This window comes from Canis aureus, chromosome 11, assembly GCF_053574225.1.
Source record: "Canis aureus isolate CA01 chromosome 11, VMU_Caureus_v.1.0, whole genome shotgun sequence".
Taxonomy (NCBI): domain Eukaryota; kingdom Metazoa; phylum Chordata; class Mammalia; order Carnivora; family Canidae; genus Canis; species Canis aureus.
In genome coordinates this window covers 53,935,851-53,956,107 of record NC_135621.1, presented here as the reverse complement: position 1 = coordinate 53,956,107, position 20,257 = coordinate 53,935,851, and the positions used below count along the sequence as shown (strand labels likewise).

Genomic DNA, 20,257 nt, shown 5'->3' with positions numbered 1-20,257 from the left:
AGATAGAAAGTGTAGAATAGAAATAAGTGTTGCAGAGAGGGGTGTGAGTATTCCTGATGGGAGAATAAATGAGCAGAGGTGACAGTATTTAAAATATACAGAAAAAAAAAATGAAGAGTATAATTCTTGGCACTTACTCACTCCACTCACGGACAGGTTAGATTCATTGAGGTTTTGACACTTAAATTTCTCATAGTATGAGCCATCTGGTTTCCAAAGCTGCTGTTTTTACACATTTCTCCAAACCACTGCAATCTTCCCATTGTTCTTTCTTATATAAAAGGAACAAGAGTGTAATTATGAAATACTTCAGCCCCTTCTCTGATCCAAGTATCTTAATTTTTTATTCTGGGTTATAATGTTCTAATTTTCTCCTCATCTGATCACTTGAATTTGTAGCACAAAACACATTTGGGGCCACTGTATTTTGAATGCCTTCTCACATTTATTATCTAAGATTCTCTTTGCATTTCTAATGCCTGCCTTTATCTATCCTACCGTGTTCTTGTAATCTACCTACTGCTCAGTTCTTAATTAAAAAAAGTTACTCTTGTGAGCTTGAATGGCTGCTTTTGAAATCCAATCAGGAAGATTCTTTTCAGATTTCAGTACTTATCCTGATGAGTGCTTACTTAGTAGATGATTCAAGAATTGATGAGGTTAAAGAGCCGCTTTAGTTTCAGGGAAAACTGCTTGGGAGGGGAAAAAAGAGAAGGTATTGATGTTGATACGGTCTTGTGAGTTTTTCTCCTTCATTTATTTTCATTAAAAAAGATAATTGCATGAAAACAAGATTGTTTTTTTCCTTGAGGGCACACCTGCTCTTTCGGTGACACATGACTTAAAGAGTTTCTTCTTGTCTGTGACATCTGTTATTTCCAGAAGAGTCTGGATAATGTTTTTTACAATTAAAAGGAAAAAAAAAAAAGCAAGATAGATAACATTCTTCTAAGTTAACAGGAACAATAATCCTAAAACCTTAGTTTTAGGGTTGTTGTTCTGATAGTCAAAAATATTACATTCATTTGCAGAAAGGATACTTTTTAGGAAAATGGCTACTAAATGGAGTGCAATCAGGTATTGCTATCACCAGAATAAATATAAAAATGGTATTAGGATTCAGGGAATTCAGAGAGCATTTGGCTAAAGTGACCAGAAGTTTTGTTTCTATAATTACTTGAAGCTACCTGATTTTTCTTATGCCATTTTCTTCAATATAATGGATCAGATATTAAAATGCTCCAGTTGATATTCATTATACAATGAGAACTAAAAATCTCTTTTTCCAGTGCTCAACTTCATTTTTAAGTGAAGACGACTATGTTGTTACAATGAAAGGAAAATGTAATCTGGTTTGCAAAACAGCATATCCATATTGTCACTAAATAATTGTTCTAGTTGTATGGGGGTCAAAATTCATTTTAGATTTCTCCTGGCAGGATAGAGGACTCATTTCCATCTTTTTCTTGATCAATTTTTCTCTTATTTCTTTAAGGAAAATAGAAAAATAAATGGAGCTCATTTTCTGTAGTCTCAATTATTTATTTCTAGAATTTGAGAGTGTTATTCACCATTTCTATTTACTTACTTTTACACATAACTGGAGGTTCAGAAGTAGGCTGTATAAGACAATAAGGAGAAAAAGAAAACCAAAATCCCTTATTCTTATACATGGTGGGGCAAAAGAGAAAACTATTGGATAGCCTAGAGTCTATAATTACCTACCTATAATTTATCTGATCCATTTTGTCTCTGGGACATCAAATTTACTTACAAATTTTTGAACTATGGCCTCAGTCTCCTTTAGATGCCTCTGCAATTTTGGCAGTTTGCTCATCTTAGAGATCACCATCATCAACATTACTTACTCCAAAAATATCTGATGCTGTACCAGGCACTATATCCATATCCATGCATCGATATCATTTAATTATATTTATACTTCACAGATATCATCTCAATCAACTCTTTGTTTGGTAGGGATTATGAGGAAGGAGATTATTTGGACTAAGTCATTAGTTCAAAGTAACATTTTCTACAATAGTCTGCTATATCAAAAGATCCATGGTGTATATTTTTGAAAATACATAAATGATTTGATGCACTTTTGGCAGTCCTTTAGGATATTGTACTGTTTAAAATGAATTTTACTTCCTATGGGAAATATGGGGTTATATGAATTCCTGCTTTTCCATACTAAAGCTTGTCTTATGATAGGTATGATGTAACTTGAAGGTGGGAGAAAAGACCGCCATTTAAAAATTCCTCTCTCTTTGCCCCCAGAGCTCTCTTAATATCTCAAATTTCACTTTTAGAGATTAATTTCTTTTGGTCTTGAAGGCTTTTGTGTGACAAGAGTTCTCTATTAAAATGCAAATGCCCCTGGGAGTGGAAACATCTTAAACTAGTAATGAACAACCTGAGGCTCTTTGTAGCTCTAAGCTATGGCCAAGATCTAATTCTGCATTAAAAAGATTAAAAAATGCCTTCTTGTTGCTATTTTCAAATACACCCAGATATTAACATTTTAGTCGATAGAAAGAGGTATCATTTTTTTCATTTACATTTTTCTAGTCAATAAAGTAGATAAAAGAAATTGCCAGAATGTACATTTTAAGATTAGATCAAGATGAAGAGTGGGTCAAAAAAAAAGTTGTCTTTGGGATGCCTGGGTGGCTCAGCAGTTTAATGCCTGCCTTCCACCTAGGGAGTGATCCTGGAGTCCCAGGATCGAGTCCCACATCCAGCTCCCTGCATGGAGCCTGCTTCTCCCTCTCCCTCTGCCTGTGTCTCTGTCTCGCTCTCATTCTCTCTGTCATGAACGAATAAATAAAATCTTAAAAAAAAAAAAAAGTTGTCTTCATAGTTACACCTGATTTTAAAAGTATGAATTTGAGTTAACTTCTGATATGGAACCTTATACCTTTGTCAAGAACTTATTTCCCCCAAATAGGCTTTGTATACATAAAAAAGAAAGTTATTGGCATTTAATTCAATTTAACAATTGGTTCATTATGAAAGCTTGATATTCAAAATAACCGTATGCCTTTAAATATTGATAGGCACCTTGTTCAAATTTGAATCTGAGGTTTTATATATGCTGAACAATTAGAACTATATTCAGTAAATTCAGTTCAACTTAAAAAAAACAACAAAAATGGGTTCATAACAGATGAAAAAAATCTAAGCTATTGATTATAAAAGTGTCCTGAAACACAAAAAAGCAGGTGGATTGGGCCTCACAGAACTGGGTAAACCACACCATAAAATGTGAGCAGGTGAAAGTCAACCTGTAGATAAACACAGAGAGAACAGAGAGAAATATCAAACTAAAAGTAAACACATGCAACAAAAACAAAATAAAACAAAATGGGTTCTTGAGGCAACCCATGAGAGTTTTTTATGAAAGAACTGTAAAGTAATTGTGCTAGTTGGTCTCTATGCAAATACATACACACACGTTGAGCGGTGAGGCTGCAGAAGTTTTTTACCCTGGGCTGAAATCCAAAAAGTGAAGAAATTATGCTGACCACCTGGGGAGGGCTCAGACTTGATCTGAGCGCTTATTCCAAATTCTTTTGAGAAAGAAAAGACAGACATGAGAGAAGAAAAAAAGAGGTAGCGGAAGATAGCTCTACTGAGGACAGAAACATAGTAAAGTTCTCTGCTACCAGAATAAATCTCTTTTTACTTGGCAATGGGAAGATCAAAACTGAGGAAACTCCATGACCATGAACCTAAAAAGTAACTTGCAACTACTAGTATTCTAAGTAGTTGAAACAAGATGACTATATACCCAAAACCTAACTTGGCCCTTCCATTCAGAATAGAAGGCTGTGAAAGAAAAGAATGGAAGAACTTCAGAGAAATCCCATGGCACCTGACTCCATTAAGCCAGTTAAGGCATGCTCATGAACAGACCACCAAAGACCGTCACTCGTTTGAGTAAAACCCTGTGAAAAATTAGAACAAAGTGAACACACAGAAAGAATGGTCCTGGAAGAAATAGACATAACTGAAATGGAAGACCTAGAAATAATTCTATGAAGCCTCATTGAGATTACAGTAGGTAATTATTACATAAAATCAACTCAGCATTCTTTGATAAAAATAAAAGTGTTTGGAGAATAAATATAAATGCATCTTTATAACTGAACCAACTTATTAGAATGATCACTGTTGAAGACAAAATGCGTAATCTAGAAGCAAATGTGGAATCGAACACAGGATATGAAACATGGTAAAGAAAAATTCAGAAACTAGGAGCATGTATTCAAGATTTATATAGTGTGTCTAATAGGAGTTCCAGATTGAGAGAACGAGGCAATGATGATAAAGAAACTATGAAAGCAAAAATAGACCAAGGTATTTTGAAACCGAAGTCAGGGATACAACTTCAGGTTTAAAAGGGCCATTAGACTTTGAGCAAGATAAGGAAGAGTATACATGGGCATTTGATCTCTCTCTCTCTCTCTCTCTCTCTCACACACACACACACACACACACACACACACACTCCCCCAGCAAATCCTAAAAGGAAATCATAAGAAAAGACTTTCTGGATGAAGTGAGAGTTTCAGGCAGACTTGAAGAATGGCTAAGATATAGGTAAATAAAAGAGAAGAGAGAAGAGGGTGAAGAGGCAGGTGGCAGTGATGCAGAGCAAATCAGACAGACAACTTAAATCCTAATATTCTTCCATTACCAAATTTCAAATTTAAAAAAAATCTATGGAAATGAGAACTTCAGTTAAATATCCCAAACGTTTATAATGACTAGTCCTTGCTCACTTGAATCGGAAAGAAATGAGTTCATTTCTTTCTTTCTTCCTTCCTTTCTTTTTTTTTTTTCCCCCTGACCTTATCACATACTCAGCACACTTCTATTTTTGGATGGACACAGTCAGTTTTGAAAAATACATGAAAGGCCGCTTTGGGGATTGGAGTCCTAATGTTGGCCCAGTATATTCATCTTGTTTTGAATCATAGTATAATGAATAATTCTGGTGGTAATGACTGAACCTCCGTATTTATAGAAAACTGACATTTCTTAAACATGAAATTGTTCCTGTTTCTATGTAAATGAGGCTCTGCATTTAGGTGCAGTGGCTTCTGTTCATTTTACTTGCTCTGTCTTATTTAAATCAAAAATTGTATCACCAATTTTCACCCTATACCACACCCACCCTCCAAACTGCCACGTAGGGTCTTTGCTCCTGCTCCAAGAATATTTTCCTTCCCTTATGTCTCTCACCCAACATGCTTATTTTGTACTTACTGGATTACAAAATTATAAATATCTTATAATCAAGTAAAGTTGGTATATCAAACTAAAATAAAGTGGGATATATGTGTGTATTTTATCTTCCTCCTTCTCCTACTCATACACAACACATGCATTTGGAACATTTCCCTTCTTGACATGGGTCTTGCCAGTGTTTTCTTTTTCTGGCAAGATATAAAATCTGACAGGGAAGAGGCCACCTCTCCTTTTAGGATAATTTCTGTCTGAATCAGCTTAGGCTAAACATGACAAAGTACCATAGTCTGGGATGGGTGGCTTAAACAACAGAAATTTATTTTCTCACTATTCTGGAGGCTGGCAAGTCCAAGATCATGGTGTGGGCAGATTCAATTTCTGGTGAGAGTGCTCTTCTTGGCTTGTAGGCCAAGAAAGAGAGCTCTTAGCACATTCACGACTATATTCACATGGCTTTCCCTTGGTGCACGCACGTGGAAAGAGAGAGCTTGCTCTCTCCTTCTTCTCTTAAGGCTATCAAGCCTACCAGTTTAGGACGCCCATGCTTATGGCTTCATTTAACCTTAATTACCTTCTAAAAGCTCTCTCTCTAAATACAGTCACACTGAGGGTTAGGGCTTCAACAGATCCATTTGGGGAGGGGGTAACAATTCAGTCCATAGCAATTTCTACCTGTGGAACATAGCACGAGTATGGAGATTGTTTTTCAAATAATTATTTTGAGCATTTTTATTTTATACAGGTGTATTGAAAAAACAAGTATATGTGGAAGGAAGGAAGCAATTCAATTCAAATCTCTTCCTTTCTCTGAAGAGTCTAAAAACTTCCCTCTGAACTTATTTTTAGTCTTTTGTTAGTGTTTTGACTGTGTCCACTCTTTTGTGATTCCAGATTCTAGAACAGAAGGGATATTACTGTATCCCTTCATTGAAACATTAATCACACACAGTCTTATGACTATTGTACTATAAAGTAAAATGCTTTTTAATTTTTTATTCTGATTTTGTTCATGTTTCTTGCTTTTCAATAGGACTGTAAGCCACGTATAGCCAACACGGAATCCTGTACTGCCACGAGTTCCTTTATAGTTTCTAAGCATAGTAATGCCTAGCATGAAGGTGTTTACTACTTTCTTCCTTCCTTTCTTTCTCTCTGCTTCTTTTAACCTATATACACTTAATTAATGATTATATACTAATGAAGAGAAAATTTGGTGGAAAAGTTTAAGATAGAAAGATGGTGGTAAAAATTTTTAAGATGCTTGTTATTTTTAGAGAACTAGTGACAAGAATGTTGTAGTTCATTCTTATAATCTTCTAGTATAACTTTTTTCCAAATTAGTAATTTATGGAGTGTTTTTTTGTCATTGCTAAGGCTTCCTGAAGCTGAAGCTTTGGAGTTCAGGGTCTATATTAGTGATCAATATCTGTGAAAGGAAGTGGAAGCAACAGAATGAGCAGCAGAAGAAGGTGAAGTGTTGAGTCACATCCAGCAAAGGCTCATTTTATCACTGGAGATCTATATGTTAACACAGCCCATCAAAGTTGTCCTGCATGTATCTGAATCAGCCAAACATTTATGTTTCTATCACTCATTCCATTTGATCCACGATGGGAAAGATAAGCCTTTGGGAGAAGTAGCATTTTGTGACTGAGGCAAACCCTCAAGGAGTTAACAGCTCCTTGAGGAAAGAAGTCCTTTCTTGAAAGGGCAGAAGGGCAGCACATCCCTATTTTTCAGTCTGCTCCTTTGTGCTGCTCAGATCCACTCCTATTTGTTCTGGAAGTAGCACTTTTAGTATTCTAGTGGGCCTCTCATTCTGGGTTAAACTTTGGAGAAGTTAGTGAAGCCAGCTACAGTCCCTGCCACTGTATATATTCTCAAGGCTTCAGGTGATACTCCTTTTTCCTCCTTCTACTAGCCCCTCGAAATCCCCCTCATTCTCGGTTACCATGTCTGCTGAGCTTCAGAGGTCATTCCAATTCTGTATTAGGACGGAAACTTCCTGATGGTATAGCATGTGATTCTTCCCAGTGAATCTCATGCTCTTGGGCCCATTCCAACATTCACTTTGCTGAAAGAGGACTCCTGTGGTCTGACAGTATTATATGGGACCCCATGTGGATAGATGAAACATTCTGTAAGCCACTGGAAAAGTAGTGCTGGCCTGAGCCACAGTCAGAAAGGCAAACTGATAACTGGAATACGTATCTATTACTGTTAGAACATGTGGTCCTTACAGGATAGAGATGTTTCAAATATGGTCAACTTGGCCTCACATGGTTGTTGGGTCTCCCTGAGGAATATTGTCACATCAGGAGCCCAGTGTTCATCTCTGTCTCTGGCAGGTGGATGATCAGAAGCAGTACAGCCACGTCAGCCTTTGTAAACCGAAGACCATCCTGTTAGGCCCTGTTAGGTCTAACTTCAATCTCTCCAACTATGACCACTCCACCCAAATGCTTATTGTGCCAACCCTGGGGTAGCCAATGACTAAAGTTGAGGGATAACCGTGTTTAAGTCATGCAGTCTACTTAGGTGTTTAGTGTCTTGTCCCTGCTGTGACCCTCTTGTAGGTACTAAATGTGTGACACAAATATTCTACTTCATGCTTATTTCCAAATGTTCTTCACATGTCTCTAGGTCAGACCTCATTCCCAAATTCCAGGTTTTCTTCTTTCAAGCTCCTGGCCAGCTAGCCAGGCTCTTTATCACTGCCCAAGAGTTTGTATGTAACCTCAAGCCACTTCTTTATCCATACAACTTGAGAACTTGGTGCCCCACTCCACACTTTGAGATGATTTTCCCTTAGCACTGTTTTACAGCTATTCCTAACTAAGGCTGCTGTGGAGCTGCCATCTTTTTTTTTTTTTTTTGACTTGCATTTATATACTAAGCTGACCCATCTAACAACCAAACTTAGGCTTTTTGATCCAGATCTTAAGGAATTGCTCATATGACCATAGGTGTGAGTGGAGGAAGGAGCTCTGGAGCACCACTAGGGATGACATGGGAGATTAGTTTACCAGTTTGCTGTGCCCCACTCGTGAAAAAAGTGCATCATTCCAGACATACCAAATGCCACCTGCTTCTTATAATGGAATACTAGGCCTGCCCCATGTTGTGGCTTGCTAAAGCTGACCGAACTGGCTCATGGTGCGAAGTTTCAGACACTAAATGATCTATAACTTGTCTTCTAATTGTATTAGATGTCCCAAAACACCCCTGAACATCAAACAACTAAAAATGTTACTGACATAACAGGCCTCTGAATCTTCATAGGGTTTATCTTCTATCTTTTGAAGCTCATGTGTTTTACCAAAGCCTCCAGTGTTGCTAGCCACTTGTTGTTCATCTGGCTCAATAAGTATAGTAGAGTGATATCAATGACTCATATATTTCCCAACCTGTGTCCTAATCTTGGAGTAACAGAGTTGCATTGGTTGACCATTTAACCTCCTTTGGAGCTCAGCCACTGTGACTGTTAAGTCCTAGGTCTTGTCTTCAACTTTCTCTTCTCTCCCATGTCAGGAGATGAGGGCATCTTTATAAGCTACCAGAAAATCACTCTGAGTTTTAAAATTGGTTTTCAATTGCATGGTAACCAATCAAAACTTATTGTTATTCTTTTCAGGAATACCAGTGGTACTAGCAATAGCCATCCTATTTCATCATCCATAAAGATACTACTTCTTCTGGATTTCTCAAATACCTGGAAAATCACACCAGTTAATGCCTTCTTTTACATGAGGCATTCAATTCACTGATGATGAAAATGTAATCAATTCAACTGCCACAAATAAAGCCCTCTGTGCTTCCCATACAACCAGTAATGGGGTCTCCATTGCCTGTTGGGTAGTAAGCTATCTAGCTCTACGATCTCACCTCATGAGCTGTTTTCTTGGACCACTCCTATTAACAAATTCGCAAATGAATTTCCCTAGAAATAGTTATGAGCTAGAGCTTGGTGTTCTAGTTACTTATTGAAATTAACCATGCAGAAGAAAGGGAGAGAAAGCAGGGTTAAGTAGAGGAAAAGTAACACTGCTATTCAGGCTCAACAAAACCTCATCCCACTCTATGGAGAGCCCTAGAGCTAGTCAAAACTATCTTACATTTGATCAAAATAGTTAGGCCTTTATACTCTCATTTAGTAAGCCATTGGATGTTGGCTCATCTCCCTCTTAACCACTGGGAAGTATAAACCCTTGGGTAAGGCTCTCTGAGAATGAGGCAAACTCTAAAGTCGCTGACAGCTGGGACAAGAAGGCCCTCCTTGAAGAAGTATCTGGACAGCATATCTCTGAGTCTCCTCTAATTGTTCTGCAGTATGCTAATAGAAGTGCCAGAAAGTAGGGTTGCACTCTCCAATTATAACTGCTTAGTTAAAGAAATTTAAATAGGTTTCTTTATTGCAGAACTTCTCAGAACCTTTGCAAGGCTAATATACATAGTAGTTTCCTAGAGAGGAACTATAAAAAGTTCCAAGATGGCTTTATTTAGCTTACACCAGTTGGAAAAAAACACTGATCCATTCTGATAAGTGTTTTTTTACAATTATAGAGTTCCAGGTAAAATGCTAGTCTTGCTGAAAATATATTTACAATTCAATATAACAGAATGTGCCACTTTCCAACAACACTAAGAATGGTTTCAGAGTCACAGAAAGAAGCAAGCTGTGGAGGTAGCTATCACTCTTAATAATGGCCTTTTAGATGTAATTTTCTACTAACAAGCAATTTCAATTGAGTGTTTTAAGGCTGTCTACTTTTAAAGGACTTGAAGTACCAGTTTATCAAACTTACCAGCCATGTCTACCCAATGAACTGATACTGTCCCTGAAGAAATGGATTGAGATGTGAACTGTGCTGTGTTTTTGGGAAGTCATCAAAAATATTTGAAAGGGAAGAGATGAAGCAACCAATGTCTGTACTCCCTATCTTAAGTTCAGCCTTACTCTACAAAAATGAGGTTCCCCCGTGGTGTTGTATTTTAAGTATGCAGGAGATCTTTTGGTTGTACCTTGGTCTCTGACTGTGGAAGTAGAAAAAAAGGTCTTTTGTTCTTGTGAAAAATATTTAAGGAGGAATATATTTTTGTTTTCTTCCACTAAGATAGTCAAAACTTTGATTTGCAATGAAAGTTGTAAACAACTGAGTTGGTCTGATTTCACTTTACTGCTTAGAGGTTTGTCTGCACATACCAGCATGTAGTTTAGACTCTGGAGGCTCTTCTCAAAGGAAAATGAGAAGGCAGGTCACAGAGGATTTTCACCCATTGTTTACACTAAAGCATTATACCTTAGTAAAAACAATGTCCTGTACTGGAAATAATAACGAGTGTTCTGATACAGGCTGATTTCTTGATGATTCTAACTTGATTCTGTAAAATTTACATAAGGAACTGGCTGGATTTCAGCTTTATCTTAAGCAAAATGGAGATCATTTGTGAGAATTAGAGTTATTTGTGAGAATTGGAGGCATTGTTAGTGTTCAATCTAGTTCTCTACCCTGCAACCAGTAGGCATTCAATAAATAGTAATAGTTATTACTGTTAATACTAACACTGAGGTTACTATTTTCCCTTCTTTTTTCTGAAATTTCTATTTGATTTTAAAATCAGACAATTTAAGTAGATAAGGATTACCTAACTCTATGGGCTTCATTATGTATATTTAAATAATGTGAAGTGCTACGATGACAAACACAATTTCCTTCAGCAAAGATCTATCTATTGCTTTTTGCTGAAGTGACAAATAGCTATTGCATGCATGACGTCAGTGAAGCTTTTAAATAAATTGCCCTCCTGTAATCACAAAGAGAACACCATCTCTAATGCTACAAGTATTTTTTTTTGTAATTATTTGTAATGGAAACAGCGTAATAGAAGTTCTTATGGTGCCTTCCATAAGTGCTAATTAAATTATATGGTGAATACATGTGCAATTGATTTAAATGCCTTAAATTCTTTTCAGCATTGTTATGAATAAATGCACATATGCTTACAGATCCTAATGTGGTACTTTATTCCATTATCTTGAGTGGTTTGCTTTCTATGTCTTGATGAAAAACATATAAGGGAAAATGTGTGGCTGTCAAATGCCCAATGCAATGAGAAATCAATTATTCCAGGAACTGTCATAATAAGGCTTGCTAGCTTCTGGGAATATGAATATGATAGTCTCATCTGTCCCTATTTCTTCTTAAGATGGCATAGCTGCTTAGAGAAGAGGAGGAGGCCTGGAGAAAGTGGCTTTCGGAAAGGTCTTGAAGACGGAGGTCCCCAGAATCATCCACATAAGTAGTCCCCAAATGCACGTGTGCAGATCCCACTGGTCATGACGACAATATTTTGACTTTTTTTAAGATATGAAAAGGATTTTAGGTATGGTTTTCTTAATGCTCTTAAGAAAACTTTGATTGTCTCTTTCAAACTTGGGATGGCTAGGTGTTAAAATGGTCTTTCCTTTACGAAATGAGAATAAGAGTACATAGTAGTTTTCTGTTTTGTTTTGTATTACTGTCCTTACTCAGTCAATTAAAGCACTAATGACATTTTGTCAGTTGATCGGGTTGGTCAGAATGTTCAAGTTCTCCTCAAAAAGAAAAGTGAGGGCTGCTAATTTATATAACACATGGTCCTGGCCCTAGCTCCTTTCCTCCACCAGCCATCCATTCTTCTAAATCCCTTGAAGGTAAAGTCTAAAAACACACTGACACCTGATTTACCATTACTGTTACTAAATCATTTAATACGTATTTATTTTCTTTAACTTGTTACATGTATGCTATGGAGGCTTCTTGTGTCAAAGTAAGATGTAAATGTGAGTGAGGTGAACTTGCTTCCCCGGTCCATCCACCGGGAAGTCAATAGTCAATAGAGTTTGAAGTCTCTGGATGTGACAGGCTTATAAGGAGAAGCAATCTCCATTTTGTCACATTATTTCCTGAGAAAATTAATGATAGTGCTACTGGAGATAACACTTACGTAGGACTCTAAAGTTTAGAGTCCTCTATGCTTCTTTTCAAAAGAACAAACTTCTAGCTAGTAAATGCCTTGAAGGCAGATTTTCTACCCAAATCCCTAATCTTCCTTAGAGCACAGGTATGTCGATTCCACAGTGGAATGACTCTTATGCCCAGAATGTGGGTTAAAAAAGAATAGTTCTCTCCTATTTTTCCCTCAAGTGTGATATATGCTTTAGAAACTTGATTCAAGTTCCCGCTTGAATTGTCCTTCATGTCTGGCATCACCTGTGTTGCCCTGTCCTTTCCTACTAGCCACGGTGCCTTGGGCTCGCCAGCTCCCAGAGAAAGCTGCTGCTGCTGCTTCAGATTTTTCCTTTGTGCCTGGGGTTTGATCTGTGACCCTGAGATGCCACAGCCATGGGGCTCCTTCCACTTCTACTGTCCCATTATCACTAGAGGACAGCACAGCAGTTACCTACTGAGCATTTCGGTGAAGACAACCGATCACAAAGCTATTCAGGGAGTGCCTCTGTCAAGCTACTGGAGTTACAGGAGGGCAGCAGTACTGGCACAGTCCACACAGGGTCACAGTCCTGGCTGTCCAGTCAGTTTCCTCCCCTGACTGTCATCAGCCTGGCTCCCTCAAGGTCAGGTATGGTAATGTGGAAGATACTGCAGCAACTAGATGACAAGACCTATGACCCCAGATTCCCTTTTCTGCTTCCCATATATGTGGACACATACACAAATCAATTCAAAGAGCAGTCCTGAGCATTCCAAAGCTTTCCAAGATAAACATACAAAATAAAATACTCTCCTTGGATTTTATTCTTAAAAGAAGATTAACATCAGACCAACTCTAATGTGCAGGACTTCAAAAGAGACTGGGAAGCTGAATGATTTAAAATGTCATTTATGCTGATTTGTGTTGTGTTGTGTTTTTAAGTGGCAGGGCTCGGATGTTTCTGCAAGCATGTTTTTGCATTTTTGCACAGTCCTAAGCAGCTCAAAACTGAATTAGAGCAGATTTTTGCAAACCATCATAAGAATACGTATTTACCAGTTTTAAAAGCTCCCTGAAAGATTTAAGAGGGCAGGAATATTTCAGTTACAATCCATTAACCCTATTTATCATCCATTGAAAATGTCTAAATGTGAAACCGTTTTCAATCTCCACTAATGTGCCTAGAACTGATATAACGTATCGTACTTAATTTCCACACTGCATTATGTAGTTGCGTGTTGTATTTGTGCATCCAAAGGTGACAGATCTCACAAATTCAGGATTTCATCCTTGCACTGCCAGCCAGCATGACTGAGGCTTGAGCTTTCCATTCTTTAACAGGGCAGAAATCAGAGGTATGTGAATTGGTTCCTCTTCGTCCCCTGCTCAATACACCGTATAGCCTCCCTCTCCCAGAAAATGTGAGGTAAAGCATAAAATACATAATGAGTTTGATTTAGAAATATAACTTCAGCTCCCAAGGATATTTTGGTGTGAGTTCTATTTTGATTCCTCTAGCTGTTTCCCCTGTTGACTTTGCACAGTGTTTATTGAACATCTATTATAAGTGACTGGATGGCAACTCGTACAATACGTTACATTTATGGAAAATTTACTATGTTTTAGTCATTGTGCTAAATGTCTCATGGGCATTGTTTCATTAACTACTCACACCAGCTCCATGACTTAAGCAGTGTAGATATTATCATAACAATCTCACATGTAAGGGAACAAAGACTCTAAGAGTTCAAGTAACTCACCCAAGGACATACATTTATTAAATAAGATACAAACCCAGTCCTGACTGTGAAGCCCAGCTCTTATTCTATAAAGCATGAGAAGTCCCAGAGCAACAGCTCGAGGAATAAACACCCATAAACACCTATCATGTTGATTAGCAAAATCAAAATGGATTAGCAAAATGTCAATCATTTCAGAAAAGTCAGGTCAAACCTTAAGGCAAATCCAGGAGGGAAATAGAAGGAGGTAAGTTCAGTATTTGGGTTGCAAATAAGAAAAGTAGTTTGGGGGCTAGGGGGTCTTCAGGGAGAAGCAGAGCAAGAATATACAAGACAGATTATAGGGGAAAGCACGAATGAAGCAAAGAGGGCAAAAAGAGGGGAGAACTCAGATGAAGCACAGAGCAACAAAGGGTCAGACTTTCCATCAAGATGGGATATCTGCAAGTCATGCATCAGATGTTTGGCAACTTTCCTAGGAAGGCACACGCCAATTATCAAGGGTGAGTATGGACCAAGTGAACGCATTTCTCAAGAGTGGAGGTTAAAGAGTGCTAACAACTGAGGGTAATTGAAAAGTCCTACCATTGAAACTGTTCTAGTTTGGGTTTGGGCAGGAGATTTATAGAGAGGGTTGCACTGAACAAATGCATGGGGCATAGGGCTGGAGAATGGTGCTCTTATGCTGGGTGCATGCAATGTGGCCCTAACCACCCAACATGAATGAGCCTTTTCTTACTCCCACTCTCAACTGGCTTCATGCAGAATCAGTCGTGCCCTCCTCCATGATCTGAAAGTGCTGGGTAAATATCTCTGTGTGGCAATGATTATGTTAGAGTAGTATATGTCTCACCAGCTGTGAATATTCTGGGGGCATGTCCACTGAATTATTGTTATTTAAAACAATACTTAAAAATAAGTCTACCAAAAAAAAAGTCTACCTTTAATTAACAAACTCAACATCCTTCCCTTTACTGACATTTTTCAAACTTCTCATGACTCTTTTGGCTTTGCCTTTGTTTCTGGTATTCCCCATGTACTATTTGTCGGGGAATGAAGAAGTAGGTGACCAGGGCAAGTGACAGGAGAGAAAGGAAGGGAAGGCGCCAAAATCCATCTTGGGAACACAAGAGCCCACACGACTTGGGAGATGGCTTAGCATCCATATGTACCAACTCAACTCAGTTTACCTGCTTACAGTGCTCTGGAAGTATGACTTATCCCATTGGTTCTCTGAGGGCAAGGGCCTATTCTTAGCTGGAACACTACACTCTGTATCCTTGGGCTTTCATCCCCTGAACCACAGAAGGATCCTGCTGAGCTGGCCAAGATTCTGAGAAAGTAACAGTAGTGGAAGCTCCTCCTGATGATGGCTTGGGTGAGATTTTGCCTTAGCAGCTCTGGTAGTCAGGCAGGTTGGGAAGCAATCCAGGATTCCTCCATGTGCCCCTGTGTTTTGTTTTTGTTTTTGTTTTTGTTTTCTGTGTCTCTGCACTTTACCATGCTTCCTGGGCTTGCCTTCTCATTCTAATTTCAACCACATGTGAGAATGGATAATGTAGTTCACTTGACTCACAGATGCTCAAGTAGATTATTAGTTCCAACCCTAAACTACTGTATTTGCTGAGCTCAGCTGAGATTTTGAACTGTGTTAGCAGAGAAAGTGATAGGTTTTAAATAGTTACATTCCCAGATGATGTTCTCTATGTTAAGAGTTAACGTGAATGTGCTGATTGTCTAGGTCTGGATATGGCAAAGAAAAGCTCTGCCGTTCCTCTGGGTGACAAGTGGAAGGAGAGGACACAAGTTAGAAGAGGAAACATGTTCCTTACTGGTATGGCTTCTTCAGCTTGGACTTCTCTCTCTCCACCTCTGATCTCCACTGGGGAGAAACAATTTTGTGGTTGAGAGTTTGAGCTCTGAAATCACGCAATCAAGAGCCTGAATGCCAGCTCCTCCATGCTGTATATGCTACTTAACTTTATAAAGACTCAAAAGAAAAAAAAAATAAAGACTCAGAAGTTTCCTTATCAAGAATACAAGCAGTTCCTGAAATTAATGCCTAAAACAGAAAGTACAGATTTCCACAATGATGAGCTTAGGTGCTCAAAATCATACCCAGTTCTATCCCCCATTGGCTATTTTCTTTATAGAACTACCATATCTTGGGGATTCCTGGGTGGCTCAGTGGTTTAGCGCCTGCCTTTGGCCCAGGGCATGATCTTGGAGTCCCGGGATCGAGTCCCACATCGGGCTCCCTGCGAGGAGCCTGCTTCTCCCTCTGCCTGTGTCTCTGCCTCTCTCTCTCTGTGGGTCTCTCGTGAATAAATAAATAAAATCTTTAAAAAAAATTCAGTTCCCATTTTTTAAAAAGCCTTCTTGGAGCCTGCCTGTGTCTCTGCCCCCTCCCTCCCCCGCCCCTCTCTGTCTCTCATGAATAAATAAATAAAACCTAAAAAAAAGAAAAAAGAACTACCATGTCTTAAAGTCTATATCAGAGCATGAAAGGATGGAATATGACCCTTGGACATATTATTTTTTTATGTTATTTTTTCAATTTTCATGGTTAGAAAATGGATTGAATTATTTCAAAAATTAACCGAAGCTTTCACATAAATATCCTAATTTCTAGCTTCTTTTGAAAATTCAGAAGCTCTAGCAATGTTGGCCGTCACCATTTTCACATAGCAACACAACAATTACCACTAGCTCAGTAGGTACTGCCCTCCTGAGACAAGCTCTTTCCAGTTTGACAGAGACTCCATCACTATATTATCTCCCAGAAAACAAGACCTCTTGTCAATTGTTATTTTTCACTAGACTCTTACATAAGTGTGTTTGTCTTTCTTAAAGAAGACTTCTATTTATTTCCTTATTTATGCAAATTAACTCATTTTTTAAAAAATCAGTTCCCAGGACACCTGGGTGGCTCAAGGGTTGAGCGTCTACCTTCGGCTCAGGGTGTGATCCTGGGTCCAGGAATCGAGTCCCACATCAGGCTCCTTGCGAGGAGCCTGCTTCTCCCTCTGCCTGTGTCTCTGCCTCTCTCTCTCTGTGGGTCTCTCATGAATAAATAAATAAAATCTTAAAAAAAAATTCAGTTCCCATTTTTTAAAAAGCCTTCTTGAATACTGACTAAAACTGCATTAAATAGATAGGTGCATTCACAACATTGGCTTTTCTATTCCACAATTATGGCATATTTCTCTACTTTTCAGACTGTAAAAATTAAGCAAATTTTATAGTTTTCAGTGTAGAGGTTTTTACATATATCTTTAAAAGTATTTGTTAACTATCTGATATTTTGGATGCTATTATAAGTAGAATTTTATTTCTAACTTAATTTTCCAATTGTTGGATCATTTATATACATTGATCGATAGATTCATCTTCTGACATTATCAAATCTACTTAGTAATTTTAATAATTTTGGTAGACTCTTTAATATTTTCTATATGAAAAAAATCATGCTCCCCTCTCCTAAAGTTATAAAAATTAGGAGAGGAGAGCATGTTTGCCTATTATAATTGATGGAAAATTCAAAAACAATACTGTTTTTACTGAAAAAAATGACAAGAATGGCCATCATTGTCTTTTTCCCATTCCTAGGAGAAAGCATTCACTCTATCCTTAGGTGCCCTTTAAGTTATCTTTTATTCTTAATTTGCTGGGAATTTTTATCATGAGTGAGTTTTCTCAAATGATTTTTTTCTGCTTCTACTAAGATAAATCTATAACTAAAATCTATAGATTTATAAACTAAATCTATAACTTCTTCTCTATTCTATTCATGTAGTTCACAACCTTGAATGGCTTACAAATATTGCAATTCTTATGTTACTAGAAAACCCCACTTGATTTCATGACATATCTGTTTATATATTGTTGGGTTCATTTTTTAATTTTCAAAAAATGTATTTTATGTTTATGAGAGAGATTAATTCCCTATGTTGTAATGTTTTGCCAGTTTTTTTGTATAATAAAAAATATGGGCAAGTATTCCTCCTTTTCCTTTATCTGAAAGAATTTATGTAAGATTTCTATGATCTCTTTTTTACGTGACTGGTAAAATTTACTAACAAAAGCATGTGGTCTAGGAGTTATATTTATGAGAAAATTTTTAATTATCGATTTAATTTTATTCCTAAATATAATATTCATATCTTCTATTTCATCTTTATACATTTGGCAAGAAATGTTTTCAAGTAATTTTTCCATTCCATCTTATGTTACTGAATTTATTGACATAAAGTTATTCATAATATTTTTATTAGCTGTTTTATTATGCATTAGGGCTTATGATCCTAAAATCTGAATGACATTATTTCCTTCATCTAAGTAATTTGTATTTTTACTCTTTTCTTCCTGCTCTGGTTTGCTTGAGCTTTATTAGTGTCATTAATTTTTTCAAAGCACAAAATTTTATCTTTGTTAATTTTGACTGTTTACTTTTCTACTTGATAAAATTTATTTTGATTACATTGGTTTGATTTTCCTTTTCTTTTAAAGCTTCCTGATATAAAAACCTAGATTCTTAATTTTAACTTTATTTTCTTAAAATATGCTAACTATAAATATAGCTCTAAGAACTGCATAAGCTGCATCCTCCAAATAGTGATAGGTTATATTTACATTATTTATTCAGTTTGAAATGTTTTCTAAGTTCCCAAGTGTTTTCTTGTTTGACCTATGAATTATTAGAAGTGAATTATGAATAAACATGTGTTCATTTCTAATTATTTGAGAATTTTACAAGTCTCTTACTGCCATTAATTATTAATTTAGTTACATTAGGGTTAAAGAATAGATTTTATAAGATTTTAATAGATTTTATAAGATTTATAAGATTTTATAAGTATTTTCAATTGTATTGAGACTGACTTAAAAATTTTTTTTAATAATTGTTGGGCTTAGTATTCTATAAATATAAATTACAGCCACTGGTGGACTGTGTTACTCAGATTCTTTACGTCCTTGTATATGCTTTTGTCAACTTTGTCTAACAATGTCTGAGAACAAAATACTAAAATCTCCAACTTTGATTATGGATTTCTTTCTTTAGTTCTGTCAATTTTTGCTTTATAAATTTTGAAGCTCTATTTTTAATTATTTTTAAATAATCTATATTTAGTTACATTTATATTTACTTATATTATTTAGTTAATATACAAGCTTAGAATTGTCTTTCCATTGAATAGACCCCCTTGTCATTATCAAATGACCATCTTTATGTGAAACACTCCTTTTCTTTTTTATGCTATTAACATGGCATATCATTCCTCAAACTATTTCTTTCTAACCATCTGTGTCTTTGTATTTAAGGCACTTTACTTTTATATGTTTGAGCCTTCCTCTTTTATCTAGTCTGACAATATCTAACCAAGAGACTACACAAGGAAAAGCAAATGTCTGAAGTTCAAATTCCAAGAGAAATAGCATACATACATGTGTATACATACATAGATAATTTCACCTCCCATTTTTAAACAATATGAATAAATAAGTACATTTGGAGTATCAGAGTGGACACAAAGATTCCCAATAGCAAAGATTTTTCCTTCCCATCTTCCTCAAATCCCAGCTAGTTTAGAGAAGGGGATGAGAGGAGCAACAATGCTTCCATTATCTGTTAGGCTCAATTAAGAGAACAGCTGTGTTCCAAAATAAACAAGAGAAGAGGCTATTTTGCATTAGAATGCATTAGGGGAACAGCACTATGGAAGCACAGATGGCTCTAATTAGGGACATTGGAAAATTACCATTCTCTTCACTTTTCCAATGTCTGTGTGACTTTGAGGTCTCAAGAACCATATCTCTATTCCCTATCATAGCCAATTAGGAATAGGAATTTTTAACACTGGCTGTGATGACTGCCTTTTTTTTTTTTTTTTTTTTTTTTTTTTTTAGCTAATCTTATAAGGATGGTTGCCCATATCTTTTTGGCAATTTATAGTATGCATGCTAGTTATGTATTGGAGAAAGGGAAAAAAAAATTGGAGCCAGGTTCTAAAAAGATAGTTGGCAACATAGGTGTCTATGAAAAAAGCTCTTTGGGCATTTAAAATGGAAATGAAAATGAATATGGTGTGTTAAGGCCCAAAGCTAACTGGCAAATTGAGAATCAGAAATCCCTGGTCCCATTCCTGGTTTAACTATTAACTCGTTTTATAAACTCTGTTCTCTTTTTCTATGTTATTAAAATGCCCCTAATCAAAATTGTCCAAGCTCAGTATCTCTTAATTCTTTATCAACTTTCTGATGAGAAGATAAGATTCTCTAAGCCCCCA

At 36.8% G+C, this 20,257-nt stretch overlaps 1 protein-coding gene and 1 long non-coding RNA gene across 16 annotated transcripts in view; one reads left to right on the top strand and one right to left on the bottom strand.

Moving 5' to 3' along the window:
• LOC144324121 (uncharacterized) overlaps window positions 1–11,807 on the top strand; it is a 218,840-nt gene extending 207,033 nt beyond the window's left edge. For all 4 annotated transcript variants that reach the window (XR_013389530.1, XR_013389528.1, XR_013389531.1 and 1 more), the window contains exon 6: window positions 11,467–11,807. This is a non-coding gene — a long non-coding RNA (uncharacterized LOC144324121). The remainder of the gene's footprint in view (window positions 1–11,466) is intronic.
• The window catches only part of LOC144324117 (uncharacterized), a 582,294-nt gene that overhangs the window by 148,743 nt on the left and 413,294 nt on the right, over window positions 1–20,257 (bottom strand). The gene's annotated exons all lie outside the window — the stretch shown is intronic.